The sequence below is a fragment of the Gadus chalcogrammus genome, chromosome 16 (assembly GCF_026213295.1).
Source record: "Gadus chalcogrammus isolate NIFS_2021 chromosome 16, NIFS_Gcha_1.0, whole genome shotgun sequence".
In the NCBI taxonomy this organism is placed as follows: domain Eukaryota; kingdom Metazoa; phylum Chordata; class Actinopteri; order Gadiformes; family Gadidae; genus Gadus; species Gadus chalcogrammus.
Window position 1 is genome coordinate 20,833,172 of NC_079427.1, and position 7,500 is coordinate 20,840,671.

A 7,500-nucleotide genomic window follows, 5' to 3' on the forward strand; every position below is an offset into this window, starting at 1 on the left:
TTATGAAAATTACTCTCTAGAAATGATATTACCTATTAGCATTTTATTGCCCAAACTATCTTCAAACATTTTCCACTGAACAAAAGTACTGCTTCCATTTGCTTCCATTGCAGTTTTTGCTGGTTTTCCGGTGTTGGTGGTTTTTGGGTCGGATTCATGTTTAAGAAATCACATCTTAAGGCCCTGGATGAGTTTCTCAATTGATTCCAGAATGAAGTAACCTTGAGAAAAACATATTTTTATACTTGTGGCTGTCACAACATAAAAATATAATCAATCCTATTAAAATTCTTGCGTTTTGCCTTTCAATGACAGTGAAGGGCGGAAGTGAAATAAATGGCAAGGATTCTTTTCAGTGCTATTTTGCTCTCTCTGTAAACCATGTCCTGTTGGGCTAAGTCCTTCAACCCGTTCTCTCTCCTCACCTCCTCGTTCCCCCGCGAGCAAAGAGCAGAGCAGCGTGACAACAGTGAGCCCTTGTTTCCATCCTTTTCATTATGAAACTGAGGACCCGTTTGCACCCGCGTGACAGAAGAAACTGTGCACATGATCGCAATTGTTCTTTCAAAGGAGTCTTAATCCCTAACTGTCTCTCTTTCTCTCTAACTCCCCCATACCTTTCTCTCCCACTTGACGCAATCAGTAGGACTCATAACAAACATTAAACATTCCCACAGCCGCCTTTTCTCTGACACCTGTCTTCACAAGAGGTGGAGAGGCGCCAATTATTTTAATTGAAACAAACGGTGGGAAAGATGAGAGAGGGACTGACGGTGAGAGAGAGAGAGAGAGAGAGAGAGAGAGAGAGAGAGAGAGAGAGAGAGAGAGAGAGAGAGAGAGAGAAGGTGGCATCCAGAATATGATTCGTTTCATGTAGTTTTTAGTTTTTTTTTTTCTATTTCTCCCATAAAGACTCGATCACTGATAAGTATGAACAGGATTTATTTAAATAACGACATGGGAATATTTTGCATGGTAAATCTTTGGCATGAGCCCCGTCACTGATCCAGGGTGACGTGCGGACTCGGCGTATCCTGCCAGGACTAGCAGGGGCGGAGCCTTCCCCTGGACAAGTAGACTGAGGCCGACCTGGTGGTGGTGGGGTGGATGGAGGTGCGTCGAACGAAGACCTGAGCAGCAAAGACATATGTTAGACTACTCTTTATAGAGCAGGTGTAGGCAGGTGATTGGTAGCTGGTGATTGGTGATTGGCGGCCAGCCGCGCGTGATTTGAGTCCTCCTGGTAGAACTACCAGCAAGCTTACATTTCTCCCATAAAGACTCGATCACTGATAAGTATGAACAGGATTTATTTAAATAACGACATGGGAATATTTTGCATGGTAAATCTTTGGCATGAGCCCCGTCACTGATCCAGGGTGACGTGCGGACTCGGCGTATCCTGCCAGGACTAGCAGGGGCGGAGCCTTCCCCAAAAGAGAGGACGTAGGCCTACGCCGGAAATAGGTGATGACTCGGCATGTCCTGCCGGGACTGGCAGGGGCGGAGCCGACCCCAAAAATAGAATAGCGAAACGAGGTAATGAGACCATACATACCCGCGTAGAAGAAGTGGACAAGGATCTATACTGCTTCTGGAAGATAAAAGGCATACCCAATATACGACATATTAAGAGTCAATCACACATACCGTAAAACGATAAGCTTAAAACCGTCAGCGAGATCGATGAATCACGTAAAAGCAGTTGACTTGAAATACCTCAGCGAGATCAATTAAAATTTAGAGCACTCTGCAGCTGTTACACAGCGAGCCACGAGTGCTTTCGTGCTGTACCAACTGCCGTGGTCGATTCACTCTCCGGGGTCGCTGCGTGACCTGAGTGCTTTCCGCGTTGAACCACCGATGTGGTCAACGAACTCACGAGTGCCCTTGATGTGCCACCGACGTGGTCACGCACTCACCGGTGTTGTTGCAGCAAGTATTGTGAACTTTCATGTTGAACACCGACGTGGTCAACGAAATCACGAGTGCCCTTGATGTGCCACCGACGTGGTCACGCACTCACGGTGTTGCTGCAGCAAATATTGTGCTACTTCCGTGTTGAACACCGACGTGTTCAATGAACTCCGAGTGCCCTGCACTTGAGTGTTTGATATTATGCCACCGACGTGGTAATTAAATTTGCATGTAGCCCGAGTTGTGCCCACCGACGTGGTTCAACGCACCTACCAGGGTTGCTGCAGCGAACGTGGAGTTCTGAGTTGTACCGCACCGACGTGCGCAACGAACTCACGATGTGCTTGGGTTGTTCCCACAGACGTGGGCAACGCACTCACCGGGGTTGCTGCAACAAACTAGAGTTCTGAGTTGTACCGCACCGACGTGCGCAATCGAACTCCGAGTGCTTGAGTTGTTCCCACCGACGTGAGCAACGCACTCACCGGGGTTACTGCAGTCAAACCATTGAGTATTAGATAACGTGCCACCGACGTGGGTCATACTCACGAGTGCCCGAGTTGTTACCACCGACGTGGTCAACGCACTCACCGGGGTTGCCGCTGCAACCTTGAGTTTTATTTTCCTATGTACGCCACCGACGTGACCAGCGAACTCAGAGTGTTTTCTAGATGATCCACCGACGTGGTCACACTCGCCGGGGTTGCTGCAGGTTAACCTGAGTTATGAAACCGAATTTTGCTTTATGAATTTAGTACCCGATACCACCACCGCCGGTAGTTGCAAATAGTGTTGCTTTTGGCAATGAAAATTATGACTAAGAGTCGTCATCAACAAACCTTTATCGCGTGAGAAAAACGAGACTGGACGCAACGTGGATGCTGGGGCATGTGACAATAGCAGTGATTAAATGCATAGTACAATATAGTTGGCGAATAAAAACAAGACAAAAAAGTGTTTTACGAAATAAGACCGCTAAAATGTCTCTTCATTTTCGTTGACCTAAACTAGGCGATAAAGACTTATAACGTATTTTGTTCGACTGGAACTTCAACTGTTCCAGACATAACATCAATTTTCAACCATTTACCTTATTTAACAAAACTACGCACTTGTAACTTCGATAATATCTAAATGGGAATTACGATAACACTGGAAAGAGTATGAATGTAACTAAAACTAATAAAAACTAAAATGACAGCTTGACACAAGACTAGACCAACACTAGAAAGGAAACAGGCCACCAAAAACAGCTATGGTTGCAAACGTGTGACCTGTCTTAACCGACGTTAGAGAGCATCGTGTGCACTTGAAGAAAGAACCTTGAATTCTACCGGATGTAGGACGTCGAGTTCTGTGTTGTACCCGCACAGACGTGTGGCAACGAACTCACGACTAGTGCCTGAGTTGTGCCCCAGTTGTGCGTTGACGTGGTCAACGCACTCACCGGGGTTACTGCAGTCAACCATGAGTAATAGATAACGTGCCGCCGACGTGGTCATAGTCACGAGTGCCCGAGTTGTTACCGCTGCGCTTTGGTCAACGCACTCACCGGGGTCGCCGCTGCGAACCTTGTTTTATTTTTTCCATGATATGCCACCAACGTGACACCGAACTCAAAGAGTGTTTTCTAGATGATCCACCGACGTGGTCGAACTTGCCGGGGTTGCTGCAGGTTAACCTTGAGTTATATAGCCGATTTTGCTTTATGAGTTTAGTACCTGATAACCACCACCACCAGTAGTTGCAAATAGTGTTGCTTTTGACACCGAAAATTATGACTAAATGTCGTCATCAACAAACCTTTATCGCGTGAGGAAAACAATGCTGGTCATATGACAATACTATAATTAAATGCGTAGTGCAATGTTGTTGGCGAAATACGAACGAGACTGAAAGTGTTTTTACAAAATAAGACTGCTAAAATGTCTTCATTTCCGTTGACCTAAACTAGCCGATAAGCTGTAATAACGTTTTGTCCAAACGGAACTTCAACTGTTTAAGACATAACATCAATTTTCGACCGTTTACCTTATTTAACAAATCTACGCACTTGTATCTTTGATGATACCTAAACGGAATTTCAATATGTTGCATATTCTTGAAGAAGTTGTCCAATCCCGGGATGCTTTTAACTGACTTCAATTATTATAAAGTCGGCATGTTTCGGTATGGTAACTGAAGCTAACGGAGGGAATTGTATCTAACGCGTGAGAGAGGAAAATACCGTGATCTACTTCAAGCCCCCGGGCATAGGCCCGGGGTGGCTTCTCTGCCGTCTACCTATTGATCTCTGGCCTCTCGAGTTCGAAACCACCCGCTAGAGAGGACGTCAAGTGGGCGTGGCCTAGTGGGCGTGGCCGGGTTGACGTAAAGGCTTCGGCTCCTTCTGTGGTGGAGCAGCCTTCAATAAGGTTTTTCTCCCCTTGTGGCTATGTGAGGGAAATGCAGCTTCTTAAAATACTTATCACATATCACAAGAAAGAGTATGAACGTGTCTAAACTAATAAAAACAAAAGTGACACCTTGACACAAAGACTAAGACTAGAATGGAAACAGGCCGCCAAAAACAGCTGTAGTAGCAAACGTGATAAACCTGCCTTAACCGACGTTAGAGCATCGTGTGCGCTTGAAGGAAGAACCATGAATTCGACCGGATGTAGGATTCGTAAGCTGTGGAAGACCGCCTTCCCAGCCGTTTGAATAGACGCGACCGGCAACCCTTGTTCATGCTTTTTAGATGAAAAATGCCTTGCAGAGAAGGTGACATCAGCGAAAGTTAGGCCCCGTGTAGGGGAAAAAGTCTGAGTAGGAGACGTGTACGCATTTGCGCATAAACCAAGAACGCCCACTCACACCGGGAGAACGCATAAACGCGTAAACCAGACATGAAACCCGTAAACGCATGAAACCCGTAAGAACCATGAACCCGTAGAACACATGAACCCGTAGAACACATGAACCCGTAGAACACATGAACCCGTAGAACGCTGTGAGAAACACTGACTCGAGTAATATGTTAAAATAAGGATGAAAATTCCCTGAAAGAGCACACTAATCTATTCAAGATATCGAGTGAGTTGGAGTGGGCCAACACACATAAATAATTTGTAATACACCAAAATTGTTAACTGACATACATGGCTAAACAAGCAAATGAAAAATTTAATACCCCGTGTAGGGGAAAAAGTCTGAGTAAGAGACGTGTACGCAAGAACGCATGAACCCGGGAACGCATGAACCCGTAGAACTGTGAGAAAACACCGTCTCGAGTAATATGTTAAAATAAGGATGAAATCTCCCAGCTCTGAGAGAGCACACTAATCTTTTTGAGATATCGAGTGCGTTGGAGTGGCCTACACGCGTAAATAATTGTAATAGGCCTACACCAACATTGTTAACTGTCATACGTAGCTAAACGAGCAAATGAAAAATTAAATACCAACGCGACTGAAACTATTAACAATAAGACTATAAATAATAATATAAAATGATACCATAATGTACCCGTTCTTTGTCTTTGGATCTTTTGAATAAATTGAACGATATGTGAATCGCATTGCGAGCAGAGGAACGTGAGTGTTAGTGAGCAGCAGCTGAACCAATCTAAAAGGCCCTTCGTCAATAAAAACCTTTTAATAATAATCAGTTACCACAGTGCCTAAACCCATCAACTTCATTCATATTAAGTGAAGGGAAAAACCTCAGACACAAGGAGTTAACCGAACAGTGCACGGTATAAAGATAATTATGAACCTTTGATTGCGAACGTAGAGTTCTGTGTTGTACCACACCGACGTGTGCAACGAACTCAACGAATTCAACCGGATGTAAAATCCGTATGCTGTGGAAGACCACCTTCCCAGCCGTTTCGACGCTGCTTTGTTATCGCAAAACATGGTTACACGTTAACGCCGCCATGCTTTGCCCCACAGAACGCTAGCTGCTACGATAGCGTAAAGCTCGAACAGCGCAGACGACTCTGACCCGAGGGCGAACATACCAGCTTCGACTGGCCATCCCTCAGCAAACCATTGCCCTTGGAATAAACCCCCTAACCCTACCGAGGGAGCCGCAACCTGAAGCTGGACTGTAGAGCTGTGAGAGAAAATACGCTGCGGGGGCTAACGCGGGGACTGCAGTAGCCATGGTAGCAGGGCACGTGCCAGGTGCGTAGCCTGTGAAGGCGGAGCAAGCCGAGCCTGATGGTTGCTGGAAGTAGAAAGGCGCCGTGGCGACCGACGACAGCGGGTTGGGGGCCTGGACCCGTCCGGGAGTTCCGCATGGCGTTTCGACGGCGTCCATCCAGGCGCCAATGCTTTGCACCAACTCGGCGAGGGTTTGTAGAACCAGGCGGATGTCCGTGTTGGGAACTTGTTGGTGGTGTTGTTGAGGATACCGGGGACCGAAAAAACGGCTTTCTGCGCTCACTTGCCGGGACCAGAAGTAGTAGGCCGACCAGCACGAATCCGAAGTTATAACCTCTTGGTGTGTATTAACCGACGTAGCAACTAAGCGACGAGATAATCAGAAGCACAGTAAAGCAGCAGTATGCGTCGAACGAAGACCTGAGCAGCAAAGACATATGTTAGACTACTCTTTATAGAGCAGGTGTAGGCAGGTGATTGGTAGCTGGTGATTGGTGATTGGCGGCCAGCCGCGCGTGATTTGAGTCCTCCTGGTAGAACTACCAGCAAGCTTACATTTCTCTCCTAACTTTTTCAACCGTTTTTAACCTAAACATCAATTATTAAAATATAGCAATAAAAAATATGGCATCCGTTTTGTTTTACGCAGAGGGAAACTTGACATATACATTATATATTGGTGTTCTTCCGACAGTTCCCTACCAGGAGCTGTACGTGCATATGGGTCATTTTGGTCATTTTGAAAGACAACCTATTTTATTTCATAGACAACCTATTTCAGTCAATAACTAATATATAGATATGATATTCAGTATCGATCTAGTTTATTATGTGCTTCTATGACAAGTATACTTGTCCGCGGTAATTTCTATACATTTTTTTGTATCCGTCTGAGAGAAGGACGCCATCTGCAATCGATAGTATTTCCAATACGCTTTTTACAAAGATACAATCTTATTTCATTGTATAGCCGAGGGCAACACATTGATTCTCTCTCTCTCTCTCTCTCTCTCTCTCTCTCTCTCTCTCTCTCTCTCTCTCTCTCTCTCTCTCTCTCTCTCTCTCTCTCTCTCTCTCTCTCACCAATACACTGACACAGGAACCTCTTCTCGGTACGCAATAAACACATTATCATGCACGGTAGGGAGGATTGTTCTCATTACCCCACAGAGAAGACGGCTGCCCGTTATCAATTAAAAGAGGCTTCACAAATCCGTACAACGGATGCCAGAATTACCCAAAAATTCAACACACAAATCAATTACACCGTTTAAATCTCTAAACATCAGCGATAGTTGGCACTAATGCACACATATGGAAAGTCAGTTGAATCTGTGTCATATACAGACTTTGTGTGTCACACTTACACCACAGCTTCATTGGCCAATGGTTCTTTACCGGCTTTACTGTTCTAAAACTCTTCTTACACTTCCAA

General features: G+C 45.4%; 1 protein-coding gene across 1 annotated transcript in view; it reads left to right on the forward strand.

Annotated features, from left to right (window-relative positions):
* Positions 1-7,500, forward strand: part of gria4a (glutamate receptor, ionotropic, AMPA 4a) — a 67,479-nt gene that overhangs the window by 45,608 nt on the left and 14,371 nt on the right. The window lies entirely within an intron of this gene.